This window comes from Strix aluco, chromosome 3 (genome assembly GCF_031877795.1).
Source record: "Strix aluco isolate bStrAlu1 chromosome 3, bStrAlu1.hap1, whole genome shotgun sequence".
Lineage (NCBI taxonomy): Eukaryota > Metazoa > Chordata > Aves > Strigiformes > Strigidae > Strix > Strix aluco.
This window is the reverse complement of record NC_133933.1, coordinates 11,497,715-11,518,067: the sequence shown is the minus strand read 5'-3', so window position 1 is coordinate 11,518,067 and position 20,353 is coordinate 11,497,715. Positions and strand designations below refer to the sequence as shown.

Here is a 20,353-nt window from a genome sequence, read left to right as displayed (position 1 = left end):
TAAGTTTTACTCTTCAAGAATGAAATTATTTTGTTTTCTGACATTCTTGGTCAAGCAACCGACTAGTGCTGGTGGGCATCATGATCTCAAAATAATCCTGAAATGAGGGCAGCATTGTTGCTGAAGTGGTGAATCTGCCATAACTCTGATTTCTTTTTTATCCACCCTAGACTAGCTACAAGTTAGCAGCAGTAGACAGAGCTGTTTGCCTGCATCTTCTCCCCAAGTGTTTTGCAAAGGATAACCTATGTCATTCAGTTTTGAGTTTATTTTAAGTCAGCAATGAAGCTTTTGTTTCCTGGAACAAGAATGTGTGGAAAAGATCAACTGCTCTTGAAATCCATGCTCATGAAATCCTTTTAACACCTCATAACCAGAGTGCACAGAAGATAGTAGAAGAGTCTGGTAAAAATAAATTAGCAAGAAACAATAATGAAGATTTTAAAAATGGAGCTCTGCTAAGCTGCTTAGAGAAGGACATTTAAATCTTCTTTTTGAAGTTGTACATTCACAGATTTATACACTATTACAAAATTAATCAGGGTTCTGTAATGTTTAATATCAACTTTTGTCATTACTCATAGCTGCATAGCCTTTGACATGTGTTACATTCTGTTATTTTTCTTTATCAAGAATTTAACATATTTTTGTTTTAATTTTATGCAGTGCTTTTATTTCCCTCTTGAGTATTTTAAATTTATTCCATGTTTTATTCACCCACTAGTGAACTTCTTATTTCCTTTGAGAATCATAAAAAAAGCCTTTATTCATCTAACAGGGAGAGTCCAGATGTCTCCAGCTAAACTGATGATGTATTTTGCACAAACCTATAAAATCAGGGCATTAAACAACTCTAATCCCCTTCCCCCCAAAGGAATTATATTAGTGTCACAACAGTGTAACCAGATTTGGGTTCTATCTCGTTGTCTTCACTCTAGTTTTAAGTTCTCATTCAGATCAGCGGGCCTGGGAAAATATTAGTGGATAAGGTATTTAGACTGGAATTTAAGAACAGCTGAAAGGGGTTATGTACACAACTCTCATTTCACTCTCATTCTATAGGGCCAGGAAAGAGCTGTAGGATAGGATTTCTTTAGAAATAAGAAATATTTGGAATATTCTTACTATCCTCACAAATATTCCATTTCTCCTTCATGTTTTGGGTTAAAATACATTGTTTATGTTCTGTAAATTGGCACAGATCTCCACAATTATGTTGTTATATTCTAGAACTAACAACTTGTCTGTCTGCTTTAAAACTTCTCAGACTTTAATATATTTGGAAGTCAGAATCTGGAATTAGCTGTATCACTGACACTAAGCCTAATATGTACATTAAAATACATTTATACATCAGATTTTCTATCTGCAGCACCAAAATTAACCCCCTGCTGCCCCACAGTGCATTTCACCCGGGTTTTCCCTACTTACTTTCTGTCTTTCCTTGTACAAACCTTTGCCTCCATAAAGGTGACAGTGAGTAAGATATATACAGAGCCATGAATCTTAGCTGTGGACAGTGGCTCAATTTATACGTGTAGCTACAGAACTGGTGTGTTTGTATGACTACATAATCAGCAGTAAGTTAAATATACCGCTGTTTGTGTACCTACCTGCCTCTCAGTTCAACAGTTCAAAAACCCGGAAGCCTTATAGAATGCACCCAAATCAATATCTGCCTACTTATTTTTCAAGTGCCTGCAGCCACATGCACATCCCTGTGGCATAATTAATTGCTCAGAGCCTGGATAAACCTTCACTTTCTCCTTTGCACATTCTAAAGATGGTAAGAACAAACTTGTTGCTCCATGAGAGATGATGCAGCCTCCAGCTACAATTCAGCACACCCCTTGGATTCATGACCATGTCTGCCCACAAAACCAGCAAGAGCGTGACCATCCCCATCAGCTTTGCAGCCTTTGCATGCAGGCCTTGAATATTTGAGTCCCTACCATTTTAGCCATGCTCCATCTACATGGAGTGCAATGGCATGGCCCCTCTCTTCTTGCAGGTTTTAAGAACGTGCCTTTGGCATTACAGTGTTTGGGGCAACACTGTAAGCCTGAACAGCCACTCTCTGCTGACTTGAAACTCGAAGCTTTGGTTGTTGAAAATCAGGGTGAGGGGGTACTGATGAGTTGTTGCAGGCAAAGAATCTCTGGACTGCTCCTGATGCAGACTGTGCATTTTGGAGGCAATGCCTTAATATGCTGGGCTTTAGCATGGTTTGCTAGGACACAAGGCACACGTGATCGTGCTGCCTGTCAGTGAGTTGCACTTCAGAGCACTTGAGTCTCTTGATCAATCTTACCAAAATTTGACAGTGGTCTCACAGATACCAAGTCCCTTGAAATTTTGTGAAACAGGATGGACAGGGATAGAGCAGTCTTTACCATGGCACCAGTGAGAAGATCAGCCCTTGTGAGACATCAGGGGAGACACATGTTTGGTCTCAGGCATACTACTAGGCAAGATACACATTTTCAGAAGAGAAAAGACTTTGAGGAACCATGCCATTTGTGACATGAAACTAGGCCCTGTCCTCCCCAGATTGGCTGGTAATGGGGTAATCCAGATCTAAAAGAGGCTACAGCTTCCCAGGGCTTGTGGCATCTCCAATAGCAAAGAGTGGTGGTGATCCCCTGGGAGATGTCTGTGACTCTCAGGTGTGTGATGTAAGTGGAAGTAGACAACTGGGCTCAGTTGTCCATCTGGGGACTGGTCACTTCAGGATATGCCATGATTTCTTCTTAATAGTCACAGGAAGCTCTTCTTGCATATACCATGTGTACAGAGAATATCACGTATGCAGCCTCAGAGTGTTTTTGGACAAGCCCCATGCACTGTCCCATTTCCATTGCCTTCGCCTTTTGGATTCTCACCACCCAGGCACCCTCCCTCTGCACACAAAGTTGATCCTGTTTGTTATGTCTCTTCTGGTCCATGCAAGGTCCAACAGCATGCCATGCATGCAGTCTTCCCTTTGTTTCTGGGCTTTATTAGGACAGTGGCTTTGTTTTCTTTGGCAAGGAGAGTTCATATTAATGATCTATTTTGAGTTTTATTTCTTTAATACAGCCAGTGGTCAACAACATATGCTACCTCTGTGCCTGCTGACAGTGTAATTAGGTGCCTGTTTTCTCCAACAATGACCTCTCTTCCTCCTCCAAGTCCTGACCTGATAAATAAAACAAGTCCTTTGGTTACCTGAGGACAGCTGCACAGTCCAGGTGCAGGTGGGAATGGTGTCAGTTCACTGCCCACCGTGCTTGGCCCTGAGTGAGGGAGCACATCAGTGCTGATGGAAGAGAGAGCTGGAGAGAAGCGGAAGAGCTCAGTGTGAAGCAAGTGAGGAGTGAGCCAAGCTGGTCGCTACTGGGAGGTGGTGCAAGCTTTGGTGTAGGGTTGAGACAACAAGGCTTTCTCTGGCTTTCCTGGTGCTGGATTTTGATCTGGAAGGAGGCACAGCACAAGGATTCCACCCAGAGCCAGTGGGACAGGAGGTGGATATGGAGCAAAGACACTGACAATGTTGCCCAATCTTCAGGGCACAGCATTTTGGAAATGCCCTCCTCCCCCCACCAGTGCAGCTGTGGAGTGTATTACCCAGGTGAAGCCATGGCCAGGGGTGTTGTGGGCATCTTAGGAAAACAGTACTGATGCACCGCAAGCCCCTTCATGTGCAGATTTAGCCACCAGCCCTGCAACCATGCAAAAGCAAAACGTCTACTATGCTGTGGTGTACAGGCCAACCACACCAGCTGTCCTCATCTTTAGTGCATGTGCACTACCCTAGGCACATTGTTAAACAGCCAAAACATAGAGATGGAGTTTCTCTGGAATTTCTATCAGCTTTGGACAAAACCAAGGGCCTCTCTGTAAAAATACTTTAAGCCTTGCTTGGTTGTGGGTCATCTCCTTCCCACAGCTTCTCACTCAGGCAATGGCTACTACAGGGATCCTGGTGTTTTCCTTCATCAGACAGCTTTGTGGTAGGCCTGCAGATGTTGAGGTTTTCTGTACAGCCACTTCCCAGTGAACCAGCCCCACCTGTTCATTCTAACACAGCGTAGGTAGAAAGATGGAAAAAACAGAGATAATATTTTCTTCCTTCTGACTCCTAGGGGCTAAACCATAAACACACATTAAGCACATACCTGTAATTTATCTCTCTTTATAAGCTAAATGTTCCTTGTAGAAATTAATTTTTAAAAAACACTTTGGTTCCCAGGTTTTTTTCCCTAGATTCTTTTTTATTTTTTCCCATTACAGAATAGATGGACTAACTGCTATTCCCACTGTTCTGGTTAATTATTTTAACTTTAAAGCTAACTTTAAAACTCCATAATATTTATCTCCTATTATTTTGTCTGGTGACAGTTAACTTCTAGAACAATGATTTAGTGTGTGTTTTACTTCTTACAGTTTACTATCTTCTGTAAAACATTCTAGAGATGAGTCCTAAAACACTTTTCACTCCCAGTTTTACCTTCTGCTTGTGACTGAGGGCAATGCAGCAAGACCACTTGTCTCGCACAGGTTTGGAAGACATCTCCTTAGACATGCATGACAGAGTGAAACACATCATCATCTGGACTCTGCAGAACTGATCAGGAAGGAAAATGTGTTTTAAAAAGATATCTTCTGGGATGAGTTTTGCAAACCTAACTGCTTTGGAAATTGAAAGATTTGGAAATTCTACCTCTGCAACACACGGGTCTTCACGTCTGGATACCTTCATTCTTTCACTCTTCTCTGCAGACAAGACTCCAGGATGAAATCATGTGTCCTTCTGTCTGATGTGTACTGGGGAGAGCTTGTTTGTACCAAGAGAGGAGAATGGCCACATGAAAATCTGTGCTGAAGATCCCCCAAAAGTTCCTGCAAGCTATTCCACACTGATAGGTTTAGGTTGGGGTGTTTTAGTAAAATTTGCATAGAGCAAAATGTTAGAAAGAAGTGACTGAAACCAAAATGTAGGGGGAAATGCAGGCGTTAGGAGAAAGGGGAGTAGACCAGATACTGTTGATACCGCTATCCCCTCCAGCTTACCACACAAAAAATGTCACAGGTTTGATTGATAGGTAAAATAACTGCCCTGCTGTACTTTACAGCAATTTTGAACAAGTGTCACAAGCATAGTGCAAAAATACTGCTGACAAACAGACAGGGGGGACGGTAAGAAAAGATAGACACTGACAAAGACTTTGACTCATTAAAGTTCCCCTGCAATAGGGGGAAACCAGCCCATATAGTCACATGAAACTCTGCCTAAGGCCATATCTAGGGAATTTGTTAAGGGTCTGGGTCTTTACAGCATGACTTGAATTCACATAATGCTTGTTTTCCTGCTGTTCTGACTTGGAGTCAAAAGTATAAAGGCCAGAGGGGAAGTTTGGGTGTCCCGATGAATTTTGTGAACTGCACCCTGAGCTTTTTAAAAGTGATAGAAAAATGTTATGCCTATTGTCACTTTGGACAGATCATTGAAAACTGTATCAAGAGACAACTGGTGAAAGAGTCTCTATTTAACCAACTAAATAATGCATCATATGCAATTTCATGGAGAAAACGTTAATTGTTTATATATTATGAACCTTTGTGCAATTTACCTTCTTGAACTGTTTTCAAGTTCAAGAGAAGAGAGGTGAAAAAGGATACTTTATTTAAGGAAGGTTTAAAAATATTTAAGAAAGGTTTAAAAGGAGATGTATGATGAGAACTACATGCACAAATATGTGTCCATATAAATATTTCTCTGTGTGTGTGTGTGTACACATGGAAACACATTTGCTTTAATCTCTGAAGAGGGTGGAAAAGTGACTTGATGCCTACATATTTTCACCTGTTTGCTGCTAGTACACACGTCAAACCCTGCGATATGGTAGCTAGTCTGGGAAGTGCCACTATGATAACTTATCATATAGCCTCTCATTTTCACTTCTGAAGATTCAGGCATGCAAATGACTGGCTGCATGATCTTTAAGGGGTAAGTTATGATGTTTGAGGTTTTTTTCCCCATGATAACGTTAGATGACAAAATTACTGAATCAGCTGGAACCAAAGCAAGAGAGCTCGCTATTGATGCTAGTTTTGTTCACAGAGGCAAATAGGCATGCAGGTCCATTTGCAGTTGTTTTTAATTCCAGCATGAATTTTTTTGTGAGGAGAAGATGTGTTTTATTCCTATATCTACGCACACAAAGCCCTGGACTCCTTCGCGCTCAAAACTAGTTGGACAACCAAGATCCTGGAAGCAATCTGATAGAAAAAGATGCTAATTTCTTATTGGAGCAGCAGTTGGGATGTGGAAAGACAGAAGAAGTAATTGGGAAACTGGATCCTTATCTGCAACCTAGAGATACAGAAAAACATGCTCTATTTGCAGCCATTCTCAGTACAGACCCTTTTCTCTTGTCTGTGTGACAGCTTCCAAGCTGAAATTTTTATCCAGAAGATAATGACAGGGAAAATGTATCCAATAGAGTTATCAAGAACTGTAACTGTCTATCATCTCAAACACTTTATATTCCAGTAGTATTGCATTTCTGTGGTATATGTGTCCACCTGACACATATGCCCTCTCTTGCCAGATAGAAGCAACACACCCAGTGCATATGTGTTCCTCTGAAACACGACAGACAAATGAAGTTATTTAGAACCTGAATTAAAATATTGCTAATGTACAGTCCACAGCCAGCATGGACTAATGAGCTGGGCTGGGAGTTATGAGGCTTCACTTGTAGTTGCTAATGTGAATAAAAGGTTGGCCAGTTCTCTTTAGCAGCTTTTCTGTCCCTCTTTCTGTCTGCATATTTAGGTCACACCATTTTCAGCACCACAGACTCCTGTTGCCAAACCTGTACTTTGGTGGGGTCCTGGGGCAATCAGATGATTGCTGAGAAGGGATAGATCATTAGAATTATGATGTCTTTGGGGAAGTACACATTAGCTTAAACATTTCCCACTTGGATCATTGTGGCAGCTAACCTTCTCCCTTCATTACTTCTAGACTGATGGCAGGTGACCTGCATCTATCACTGCGGGTGTTCAGCAAGCCATGGGAATGCAGTGTAGGTCTGTGATGTTGCATTTGAGTAGCAGAGCAGCTGAGTGTGTGCTGGCACTTGTCAAGTTGTTCCTCAGAAAGACCAAGTCGTGTTGGATGGCCCTGTGACAGTGCTGAGGCACCCTGCAGGCTTCAGGGTTTGCTCCAGGTAAGCAGAGCAGAGCCAGAGCACAGCTCTGATGGGCAGGCTTCAAAAGAGAAGCATCCAGGGAGGAAAAAGTTATTAGCAGGAGGATCTCTATCTGGGCTTTTGCAGACTTTGAGCTGATAGACTCTCCAAGGGGGAATTTCAGTGCTTCACTTACTTCATTTCCCAAGAAACCTCTAAATAAAGGGAAAATGAGAGAGATGGAGACAGAAGAAACCAAAGCTTTTGACTGGCACATACTCCCTCTGCTTTGAACCCTGTAAAATGACTGAAGGTCCTGGCACATCTGGGCTCTTATATATCCCATAAAGCTGAGTGCATTTCATTTATGTCACACTTTTGAATATGCTTGAATGCACAATGAGCCATGCTGTCTGCCAGCGAAGGAAATGGAATGAAAGCAGAGCTGGCCAGAATGCCATAGGGCTGTTCCAAGACCTAGCAAAGTCTGGCTGCATTTTCAGAAGGTTATTTAATCTCCCCGCTGTTTTATATTAAAGGGATAATGGTCACAGACGAGAACCACTGGCACTTGTTGGATAATAATCAACTGGAGTGTCTTGTCAGGTCTGGCTGCAGACCAAGATATGGCTCCCAGGAGTAGAGGTTCCCAAATGTCTCACCTTCTCCTTCTGCAGGTCTCCAGTATGATCCAGCCATGCTTTTGACAGAGCTGCTGCCAGCTGTCAGTCAGAGGAGAGTTCAGGACATTTCAGGCTGCTCTTGAAAAATGCCCGTCACTGTGCACAAGCATGGGAAAATCTCTGTGTCCCTTTTGTGCCGACATGAGAAGCCACGGCTCTTCCAAATGGCTGGGGTGACCAACAGCGTTTAAATTTGGTTATGGTGTGAAGATTATTTACATAAGTATCTCGCAAACTTTCCTGCTGCCAGGGAGTAGCAAGGACTGGCTGCGCCCCAGGGGAGGGAAGCTGGACCCAGCATGATAACGTGGCTGGCAGGACCTGTAAGTCCAGCAGTCTCCTGAGATTTGCCATATTTGCCTTTAGGCTGCTATTGTCCCTTGTTTACTGGCACAACATGCTCTTAGGATAGGTACCTACTGGTATTTACAGACTGAAGGATACAGACAGATTTACTGGGATTGCCAAAGAAAAATGCAATCCTTTGTAGTTAATTTCCCTGCTGGCACCATGTGCACTGATTGAATCATGCTCCATGGCCAACTCTCTCAACATGTGATTGTGCCTCTTGCGCCAAGACAGGCACATTATTCATCAAAACGCAACATTAAACTAAATTAATCAGAATTTTTTCAACTAAATGAAGCAAGATTTACCCCCTCTTTTTCTTCTGCATTTACTGCAGTGATAAGCAGACATCCAGTAGCCTAAAGGGGTATTCTAGATACTAATTTCCTAGCTTTGTAGTTGTACACTTTCAATTTTTGCAGTGACTCTGAGCTGCTCTCCTAGCAGGACACAGAAGGGAGCTCAGGCTGGATACAAGCATATTGTGCACAGTAAGGCAGTGCAGGATTGAAAGGCTACAGTATTGTTTATGATAGCAAAGAACCTGGCCCTGCCTGAGATGTGCCTGATGCCTTGAGCATTGCCCCTCATTGGGTTGATTTAACACTCACACTCATTTAAAGGCTAGGTTGGCATGGGCCATCCTGCCTCTGCTGCTACACTGTGAAACCCTGAGGTCCACAGCTTCAAAAGAACTTTTAAATGCCTTTTATACTGAAGAACTTCAGCCAAGATCACTTCTAAGAGAGCCAGTGAAATAGTCACAGCAATGGAGCAATCTGAAGGGTTTCAAGAGTGCAAGGATGCTCAAGATGCTGGGATGATGAAGGAGTACAAGGGTCAAAGAGAAAAGACTCTGTACCTTTGATGAAAATGCTGAGTTCAGGAAATGTTGTGTGTATCCTGTCTCCCAAGGAGATCAGATTTTCCAAAGAAATAGGAGAGAAGGCTGATGCAAAAAGGTGGAGTTGTCTTCTAACCTCTTAATTTGTTTTGGTCCAGGTTAAACCAAGCACACCGATTCTCAAGCTTTGGTGATGCTCTGCTTTTTCACAGGAGAAAACTCTGATTGGTAGGGCAGCGCTACCTCCCTATGGAGCCAAACCAGAGACTCTGAAAACCTCCTTTCCAGGGTGTATGCTCTTCCTAAGTACCTGTTTGCTGTGTAATAACTGGGACAGGGACAGTAACAAGGGCACAGCAGGTGTTCTAGGCCTATGTTCTGTACCTTTGCAGTTCTTTTTCCAAAAGTATGGAGACAGGCAGAGTGGGAGAAGAAGGGAGTTTTGTGATAAAACTCTGCAACCTTCTGCACTGCAGCAAGGGAAAACTGAAGCTTGTCTTCAGCTTTCAATCCCAAATTGTAGGACCCTGCAGGTCAGGGTCTGAGCTGGGCAGAGAACCTGGGAGTTGAGAACTATTGCCTGCTGTGAGTTTGGGGTTGTATTTCAGTCCTCCTTCCCTCAATTTCCCTTTAAAACCTGTGGGTCAGCCCAGCCTCCTTGCCTCCTGTTCTTGCAGTGCCATTTCCCCTTTTCATTTGTCAACTCCTTCCTCCTGCTGTAAAGTTCATGTGCAGTCAGTCTCCCTGCTCTTTACTCCTTTCTGCTGCTTTACCAAATGTCAGCACTATGCTTAGAGACGACAGTTAGGCTTACAGACCTGGCATAGCCATACCAGTTTTAGTACCAGCTCTGAGTAACTAAGCACAAATTAGGGATGAAAATCAGCTGTGTGTATATCAGATCAGATGTGCCTCCATGGGGGCTGCTCATGTAACCTTTAATAAAAAAAAATCTGCTTGTAAAGCATGTCTGTTTGCAGCCTGAAACCTGCAACGTGACAGAGTCCAGCATGATCAGACCAGGGTACCTTCTTTCTACAATGCCATTGAGCTGAACCATACTTCCTTCATTAAGCAATCAGATTTCTAGCCTTTTAAGGGCTTGAAGTCTCACAGGATTTGGCCAGCATTTGTTTCAGACACTGAAGAGCTCTTCTTTGCCTAGCAAAGACATGAATGCCTTTTTTTCTGCTGATTCAGGGCATCCTAGAGCTCCTCAACTGATACTCTGTGTGATGTCTAATCAGACCTGCAAGACAACAAAATATGTTGGCTTTTGGGTCATGAAAGTTCTTCATAACATCCCCCATGGGCAGTACGATCATGGTCATGTCACCTTCTCAATATCTCAGTACAGCTCTGGGGACATTTCTGGAGCAAGGCCAGTTTCCACCAGCTAATTCAGGTGGTTAAGTAATCATCAGTGTGTTTTGGATGTGTTTGATAAGGAAGGTCTGAAGGGGTAAGTCCCCACTGATCCTGCCGTCCTCAACTGAACAGGGTAAGATGAAGTGAATTTTTGTCGATCCCCATCTGAAACAGTAAAAGACAAAATGGAGTAAGGCAAAAAGCTTTTTTAGTTAAAATCAGACAACAATCAGCACACAACTGGCTAGGGAGATTTTCAAAATATGATCAGAGGTGGCTGCCTGTGTCTCTGTGGGCAGCATACTGTGTAAGGAAACCTCTTTCTCCTCCCTGAGGTGGTTTCTTTAGGAAGAAAGCAATCAGCAGTGGTGGCATGAAAGAGATCAGCCTTAAATCTCTGAGTAGAGATGAAAGGGGAGCATTTATTGTCTGCAAGACACCACTTCTGGTTTTCTGCAGAATCAGCCAAGTAGCTCTGCACCAGTTACACTTATTTCATTGCTGCAAGACTTTCATCTTATCCAAAAGGGTTGCACGGTTCCTATTTTCAAAGAAGAGATAAGTTTCAGGAAGAGCAGCAGACAACATCAAACACCTTAGCAGGGAATCTGATGTGAGTCTTATTTTCATGCTTTTCTTGTTTCAGAAGAAAAAAGATACTGCAAATTTGAAAAATTCCTAAGGAGAAGATTTATAACATCAAGCCCCCCCCATCCCATCCCCAAAATGTGCAGTAGATACTTCTGCTTAGACAATTCATCAGCTGTAAGATCAGCCTCCAGCGGTTTAGGGGTGCTTTGCAAGGTGGAACACTGCACAGCAGCAGAGACGTGCTTGTAGCTGGTCTATGCTCTTTTGTTTTACTGTAGATCTGCTGAGTTTTCACTCTCAGCCAGATTCCCACAAAGCCGAGGATTAAATTTAGCAGCTTTGACAATTCCTATTATAAGATAAATTAGTGTGTCATGTCCAGTTGTCCTGCTGCAACAGTTTCACGGGACAAATTAAACCATTAAGCTACAACACAAGAGGATAACACCATGCTCTGGTATACAAAACAACTACGGTAACAGAAAGGCATTCTTGTACACAAAGGGGAGGCTGTTTTGGTATTTCAGGCTCTATCAGAAGTGTTTTCCCAGTGGGACATCCCACTTAGACCAATTAATATCTGGACTGGCCATGCGGGGAAGCCAAGGCAGAGCTGTCTCAGCCCAAGAGGGAACCGAAAATGCCCATTGGGTGAGAGAGCAGGAAAAGAGCTATCAATCCCTTTAACTGCAAGAAGGGAATTTGCACAGTTATATATGGTACAAACAGACACTACTCAACCTAACCTGCTAAAAGGTAGTGTCCCTGGCTATTTTTCCCCATGCGACAAGTTCTCTGCACCCTTAGGGAGAAATGCAAGGATTAGGGCATGCTTGTTTTGGTTTTGGTTGGTTGGTTTGTTTGGTTTTGGGGGTTTTTTGGTGGGTTTTTTTCCTTTTTTCTTGATTTCACCCTGCCCCACCACTAACATCTATACTGCACCATAGGCTTTCCAGGACCCAGGTGGAAAGTTTGTATTCATTTCTATAAGAACTGCAGCTCAAATTAAGCATTCAGAGCATATCAAGAGCTGTAGTGCCGTATCCACAGCAGGCACTCCCCCTGTGGAGGATCACTCCAGAATGTGGCACTGGGTGTCCTGGATCAAGAAACACAGACACATGGCTCAGTTACCTGCAGTATGCTGTCTTAAGACTCAAGGTGAAAAAGAAGCAAGAACTCAAGGCTGCTATTGCAGGCAGTAATTGGGGGAAGCAGTTGGCAAGGCACAGACAATTCTTCTAGCTCACACCTTTCAGCTGTCATCAGAACAAAATCCTAAATCAATATTATTGGTCCCCAGAGAGATTCAGTGGAGCTAAATTAACATAACCTCATAAATGACAGGCTTTCCCATTCATCTCAGTTCCTAGCAAGAAACTATTCATTGCTGCTTTACTGCAGCAGTCTCCAGGAGCAGTCCCAGTGTTTCAGGTGCTCCCACATAGCACATAAAACAAAACATAGCACAAAACAGGGCTTCCCAGCTAACTTCAAAGCCTTAATTCAAAGTCAAAATAATTTTAATCTCTTTATGTTTATAGAAAGGACAAAACATGCATGAATGTAACCCTCTGTGTTGGAGTCTTCTTCATGACACCACCTTCAAGAATCTCCTTCTTCAGTAACGGAGCTCCCTGTTTGCAGAGCTGAAGGTGAGGATGGACAAGAGTTGATTGACATTAAATACCCTGCCAGCAATAATGGGCACAGTTCTTTCCAGGCTTTTGTGCAATATGATATATCACATCTGCTGCTGCAGCAGAGCATGTTGTATTTTTTGCTCCACCCTTCCTCAGTGAGGACTTGTCCTCTAGCATTCTGGTGCTTTCTCAGCATCCTGAAATACAGACATGACATAAAGTTGTGGGCCTTATCATGAGAGAAGCAGCTCTTCTCTCCAGGAGCAGCAAGGCCAATTGCCAATGGGATAAATGCCATCCCAGTGCCCTCGTGTGATCTGTGATGCTCTGGCGTTCTTCTGTACAAGCATTCCACCAGATGACCACTACTGATTCACTGACTAAAATAATGCACGAGAAGTGTGTGTTGTGATAGTTCCTGGACACCCTTGTCCCCACTCTGCTAGGCACAGGAAAATCAAGTAGCCAAACAAAATGTCCTGGCCGAAAGACTTCCACCTTGGCTCTGCAAGGAGGTAAGTTTGAACTGAAACTTCCATGTCTCAAAGCCACATCTCACAGTGTGTTAAATGGTGGTTTCAGCAAACTCTGAGCAGGGAGATGGTCTTTAGACCCTGTTTGCAGTGACCTGGTGTTCTGCACTAGGAGCATGAGAGACAGACAGTGCAGGGCTCTTTACAGATATCAGTAAGAAGTGCTCAACAACAAATGATGGAATAAAATAGCTGTTTTAATGAGATAGAATAAAAAGAGGAATATAGATAGTGAGTAAATTTTACATCCCTTCTGATACTAGGAACCCCACATTCATGCAGGATGGGACAGACCCCGGCTGGATTTTCCCATGCCATACCGTGCAGATCCTGTTCATGAAGAGGCTCTGCCTCCCTCCCATGCCATTGTGCCTTTAGGTTGCTTAGGAAACAAAAGTATTTACCTTCTCCTGACAGCCTGAATGACCTCTGTCATAACACCTACTGCACAGCACAGGCCAGCACAGGGCACTCCAGCAGGTTCCCTTGCAGTGACTACTCATGCTAACGTACAGGCTGCTCAAGTCCTGTGTACAATGCCTGGTAGGGCAGACATGGACTGTTCATGATTTCTAATTCCTTAAATGCAATGTCTTCTGTGAACCTCCCAATCCAGCTGGGTCTGTGACAGGGCAAGGAAGTGAAATACTGTCCAACCAGAACCTACACTGTACTGGGGAGAAGATTCATTCCTTTCAAAGGCACCAGGCAATAATGAAAAGCAGGCAATCATTTACAAATGGAAATAGAAAACATATTTTTTTTAACCCTGACATCCAGAGGAAAGGTTATTTTTTTCTATAATATCACAGACGTTGGAGGAGGGGAGGTACACAAAAGCAGGGGAGGAGAAACATGAGCTGTTTCAAAAGCTATGTGGTTGAATGGGGAAACTGATACAGTGGACGTGGGATGCTGTCAGCACCCATACCATGACGCGGTCAGGTAAGCTGCCTCTCCTCACAGTGCAAATCCTGGCTCTGCTCCCGAGGTCAGGCTAGGCTGAATGGCTCTCTGTAATCCTGCCTGGGTTACATAAAGCTGCTGTATAAGAGGCCCCTGCTAATTGCATTAGCATGGGGCAAGACAGAGAAAGGTCACGGAGAGCTTTCTCTTGAAGTCATCCAGTCCACAGGACACTTTGAGCTGACCTGAGCTGGCACTACCAGTTAGTTCTCTGATTCTTTAGTTAAGGCTTTTTCTTGCTGCTGGTGTTGGAAGAAAAGATTTCTGTGAGAGTATCAAATACATGACAATCAGTGGAGAGTTCAAACAAACTGCAGGGATACAGAGCAGGCTGGGTAAGGTATTTTCCTCATTTGGAGCAGAAAAAGAGCTCTTTGTCTTCTCAAGAAGTTTATTTATGGAAAGGCCTGGAGAAGAAAGGAAGGAGAACAGAAGCACCTCAAGTTTGGGAAGGAAACTACTCTAGATGTGACCTAGTTTTCTGTGCTAGGAAATGCTGTTTATTACTTATCTGTTGCTCTCACTTTTTAGTATGCATAATAGCCACTTTGCTAATTTTGAAACAAACACCTATTGAAAAAGGAGGGATTTGTATGTGTATAGAGCTTTTCAGGCTTGAATGTCTTGGGTGTTCTCATTGTCTTTTTAAATATCTCAAGGTCACGGGGATATGATGAACAGTGGGACTGAACTGCATTTTATTGTTTGTGGGAGTTCACATGTGCACAGCAATTTTCTCCACTTGGGTTGGACTATTATGTTGTGTAACACTGAATTAAAGATAGCCCACAGAATGAAAGCAAGATGCATCTCACCTGTACTGGCAGGATTCTATAATAATAATCAGCCTGCTGAAAATCACATAATTGCTCTGATCTAGGGGCTCAGTTTTCTGTTTTCCCATCTTTCTGATTATTTTAGGGAGGGTTTGATTTGGTTTTCTTAGTTTGGAGTGTGTTTGCATGAAGGAGAGGCAGAGGAAAACCCTGATTTATAACTTTGCAACAAGACTTAGTAACCTGCTTGGCCTGCACATGCAATGCAGGATGACTGCATGCTGCAAACAGTCTCTCAAGCATCATTTCTTCATTAGTCATTCTGGTCTGTGCTGCCAGGCTGGGTGGCTTTCCTGATACAGCTATGCCATCAGCCACATTGGTATGCACTCTTTCACCCATGTCCCTTGGTTGTCTCTTCATGTTATTTCATTTGCACAGTCCAGCCTGTGAACCCAGAGACTGGGCACAGAACAGAGGAGAGTTTGTGAGGGAAGAAAGGGGTTCAGAGAAGGCATCTCTTCCACGGTACAGCTTTACCCTCCTTTCCTCACAACCGCCACAGGAGCACAGGGCAGAGAGATGAGGGTGGTAGTGTGTCCCTTGTCTGTCTTTTGTAACTGCCTTGCATCTTTCAGGAAGAGTCTTTCCAGTCAGTGCCAAGGTGACAAGAAGGAAGAACTTGGACTATTTTGTGCTATAAAGGTAAACAGGTCACCAGGAAGAATTTCAGCACCTTGCCATCCACACATCTCCTTCAGGTTTTGGAGTGTGGTCTCCCATCCTGAACTATCCTCTGAGCAGTCCTTCTGGGACATGATGTATTCAGGTAGAACCTCAGACAGAGCTGCAGACTTTGACGATGGGGTGCAGGAGGCTGGGGTAAGCGTCCCTCACCAGGCCCTTTGGGAGCAGATATCAGGACAGGTAAAGCAGTAGGGCCTCCCAGGGAGAAAGGCATTGTAGTACAGGCCTACAGACAGGAGGAAAAATGGGCAGAGGGTCTGGCAGCTCTAGCCTGGGGAGGGCATGGAATATGGTGAGGATGTGGCATATGCCAGGAAGCAGACCAGTGCTCTGACCCTGCAGAGGCTGAGCCAACAATAAAACGCCTCCCTACCCTCATCTCAAGAACCTCTAAATCGTAGAAGAGAGATAGCTGGGGACTGTCATGGACCTGTGGGACAAAAACAGCCATGGTGGATTTTTCCATGTCTTTGTTTTAAAAAATAATTTAATTTGTGCAGTAAAAAGATACTTTAAAAGGATCTTTAAAAGTGCCAAGAAGAAACACAGAGCTCAGCTGAAAGAAAAAGAAACACTGGTACAATGCAAGGAACCCACATAATAAATGGGTACAAAGGAATCAGCCTTGAATGACAGCATAGCACTTCTTGGGTGGAAAACTGGGGACTGGCTTATTGTTAAAACAGTCCATATTTCTCGTGGGAAGTAACCATGCAGAGTAGTAACACTAATGTAAATAGAAATTCTCTCCAGAAATTATTTCTGAGAATGCCAACGGTGTTAAAATAGTTGCTTGCTCTCTCCAAATAGACGCTACTGAACTTGAAAATTGATGTAATTCCAGCAATGAGCCTGTAACTTTCCTCTGCAGTCATGTTGTTGATTTACCAGGTAAAAAACAAATATTCAGATTTAACACAGTAAGACAAGTAGGATTGAATTTTGCTTTCCAAAAAATGAGATGTCATGGTCAGGCATTCTTGCTATCAGGGAAGATTTGGGAGCATAGAAGAAAGAAGGAGGAAAGATAAGGTTTGGGCAGAAAATTCAGCTTGCTGCCTCTAGATGTTGAGATTACCAGGAAATCCACATATGTTTTTAAAACTTTTTTTTCTTCTTTTAATCCATGCATAACCTTTACTTTTATTGTAAGTAAATGACATTTAAACTTTCTGAGTGGAGTTCAATTCCCTCCTTAAAATAAGCATTTTTGTTTCCCTTTTTGTTTGTGTGTGCTTCCCCAAATTTGTACCTCACTAACTCAAAAGCCAAAGCACCATTACAGTACAACTAGCAACTCAGTTCATATCCTTAAGAATTATTTAATTTTGCAGTAGATCATTTAGATTCTGACTCCTCTTTGGGTACTTCCATTAAGACATAATTGTTTTAAAATGAGACATAGTATTCAAACAGTTATTCACCAGCCTATCTCAAACATACAAAGAATCACATCATTGATTAGCAGTGTTGCTAATGAGTGCTTTCCCTGTGTTTCCCACAAGAGTCATGATTTCCACCTCTAACTTCTCTTCCAGTGTACCCCAGAGTTGAATAGAGTGACTTTTTTGCTCTATGGTCCTCCAGAGTGACCCCACGGAGCTGCCAGGAACCAGCCTGAAATCCCACTGACCCTTCCCTAGGCACTAAGAACTGGCTATTTCTAGGTGGCTCATGACTGAAGACAGGGTGAGCACCAGTGGCCATCACTTTATGTGTCAGCTCTGCTGAGATCAAGGTCTGAGCTGGACTTGCAACACAGAACGTTTCTCAAGTGTTTCATGAAAGCTGACAATTAATACAGCTAAGCTGTTCTTTGCAGTGGATGTGGTGTGGGTCAGGACAAAATGACCTATAAATAAATCATACCTGGATATTAATTTTCATATGAATTTTTAGGCTTTTAGTTTGAATAAGCTTTCCTCCACTTTATACCAACAACTTTGTGATGAAGTATTTCATCTGAATTATTTCATTTCACGCTTGACTTCTTTATATTAATGGTATTTCATGCATTTATATTTCAGGGGAAGCTAAACAGAAGGCACTGTAGCAAAGCAAATCTCGCAGACTCATTTGTCAGTGTCACTTAAGGTGATGCTGTCTCTGCTGAGTCAGAAAACTGCCCATTGATTTATGACTGCCTGCTGTTTGAAGGAAGCTTTCCTCAGGTCATGGGGTCTAAAGCCTAAAGAGACTTTCCAATCACCTGCTCTGACTATTCACATGCTTCAGGCTGTCACACATTCCCTTGGGACCCTGAGTCTTTTTTGGCTAGAAGGAAAACTCCCAGAAGTGGATCCAAAAGGACAAGGGATCCCACCTTCATTGGAAACTGCAGCTTGTAACCATTAGTTCTCGCTCTGTGTGTGTTGGATCAAGAGCACACCAGTACCTGCTGTTTCTTTTATTCTGTGCAACTGAAAAATAGCAGTCAAGTAACTGGTAACCCACTGGCCATTTTAGGAAATGACTCATTACTAAATGATTCTTATTAAATTATAAAAGGCTCATAGGCAGCCTGTGTTGTACTTTTCCAGTACTATGCTGGGCAGACTTGCATGTACATGCAGTGCAGTGCAACAGTTCAGGTGGGACCTCCTACCTGCAAGGTGGGAGCTTACAGGGCTGTATCCTGGGTTATAGTACCAGGTGGCATCTTGAAAGAGTCCCAAGCTTAACATCAGGTTTAAGGTTTCATTTGTGTGTTAGTAATACAACTGACTTCAGTATCTTTCTATCGAGTCGAGAATAACTTATTTTTGGAGACAAATAACTCATGACAGCTTTTGCTGAAGATTGAATGGGCAAGAGAAGATACACTGCAGCTGTCTGAGGGTAGAATTCATCCAGCGACTAGTCTGGAATAAATGGGGAAGGGAACCTTGAGAAAGGGGAAAAGAAGTGCTTGCAAGGATAAGACTGCCATGCTTTGGAGTTCTTAGTCTGGGAGATGACTGATCTCTCCCTGATTACCGTATTTTCTGGGGGTAAGAAGCAGCCCTCTAGTACACTGCAAATAGTGAGTGGAACAAGGGAAATAGCTAGGGGTGGGATGCATTTTGATGTTCTTATCTATGAGAGGAGAGCTGGGACTGGATCTCTTGCAGTGTTATGGTGTTGATAGATGTCTGCAACAAGCCAACAACATGGCTTTGCTGTGTTTGTTGGACTCAGCTCTGTTGTGCCTGCTAACAAAGCTTTTGTGGGGTGTGTGCAGGTGGTGTTAATCTCTTCTGCTCAGAGTTGGGCAAAGCAAAACTATTTCCTATCAAGGTCATCTGTAGGATGCTGCTGAGTTTCCAGGCTTGACGGTAACTAAGATTTGTTCAATGAAAAGCTCCAGTTAACTTCATCCAGACCTTTTTGGCTTCCAATAGCCTTTGGTAGAAAAGAGAGAACCAGAAAAGAATGTTGTGGAGAGACCTACGTTCTTAGTTATGCTGGGAACAAGAGTCTGACTTTTCTGGGAAGGCAGCTGCCCGGGTTAGTAAAATCAGGAACACTTTTCTGAGATATAAGTTTCTCTTCTCACCAAAGGTCACTTCTACACAATTACTCACTTAGAGATATCAATTAGCCAAAATAGAAGTGGATTTGAGCCAGATGCTAAGAACTAAACCCTGCTCATGTGGTTTACTGACTGTAGTAGAGAGCCTGTTGATTTACAGAAGTGTAGTTAAAAGGAGATCCAGGTCTTTAATGAGGTGCTTTAAAGCAAGGAGTTATTTATGAGGGTCTGTACTGGGTGTGGCTGAGCCAGAATTGGTTTTCCCCTATAGCAGCCCTCATGGTGCTGTGTTTTATGTTGGGAGCTGGCAGGGTGTTGATAGCACACTGGTGTTGTGGCTACTGCTGAGTAGTGCTTACACAGCACCAAGGCTCTTTCCAACATTTCCCCCCCAGTGGGATGGGATGGGCAAGATCTTGGGAGGGGACACAACCAGGACAGCTGACCCGAACTGACCAAGGGGATATTCCATACCATATGATGTCTGCTCAAGTATAAAGCTGGGAGAAAGGAGGAAGGGGGTGGAGTCACCCTTGGTCCTCCGAGGCAACCACTACGCGTATCGGAGCCCTGCTTCCTGAGAAGGCCCAACATCGCCTGTTCATGGGAAGTAGAGAATAAATCTGTTTTCTTTTTTTTTGTTTCTGCGTGCGGACCTTTGCTTTGCTTTGCTTGTATTAAAACTGCTTTTGTTTTACCCACAAGGGTTGTTGGTTTTTTTTACCTATCTTATTTTCTTTCCCCTCTTTGCCCTGTTGAGAAAAAAGGGGGAAGGTGGGGGGAAGTGATAGAGCGACTTGGTGGGTACCTGGCATTTAGCCAAGGTCAAACCACCACAGGGTCTCATGAGTTGAGAGTGAAGATGCAACCTCCAGGTAGGTAAGAAAAGGTGAATAGATGAAATAAGCTCTGGAATCAGTCGCTTAGTAAGGCACTTGCTCATGCTGGGCTGTGTCCCCAGGTTTCACTGGGATTGGGACTGGGACCAGTTGGTCTCAGACTTAGTGTTTTGCTGGAGACAAGCCCATTTGGAGGGCCAAGGAAACCTTAGCACCTGCCCTCCACCACTCCTTTCCTTGTTTTGCTGATGTTTTGACAGTCAAGTTAGTATCAACTGACAGCTTTGCCTGCCCTGGCTTTTGAGGGGAATGGAAGGATGCTTTCA

The 20,353-nt window shown here is 43.3% G+C and overlaps 1 long non-coding RNA gene across 1 annotated transcript in view; it reads left to right on the top strand.

Moving 5' to 3' along the window:
* LOC141921672 (uncharacterized) overlaps positions 1-20,019 on the top strand; it is a 38,018-nt gene extending 17,999 nt beyond the window's left edge. Inside the window, exons 3-6 of the long non-coding RNA XR_012622732.1 lie at positions 12,557-13,170; positions 15,569-15,635; positions 16,488-16,568; positions 17,705-20,019. This is a non-coding gene — a long non-coding RNA (uncharacterized LOC141921672). The remainder of the gene's footprint in view (positions 1-12,556; positions 13,171-15,568; positions 15,636-16,487; positions 16,569-17,704) is intronic.
* The last annotated feature ends 334 nt before the right edge of the window (positions 20,020-20,353 follow it).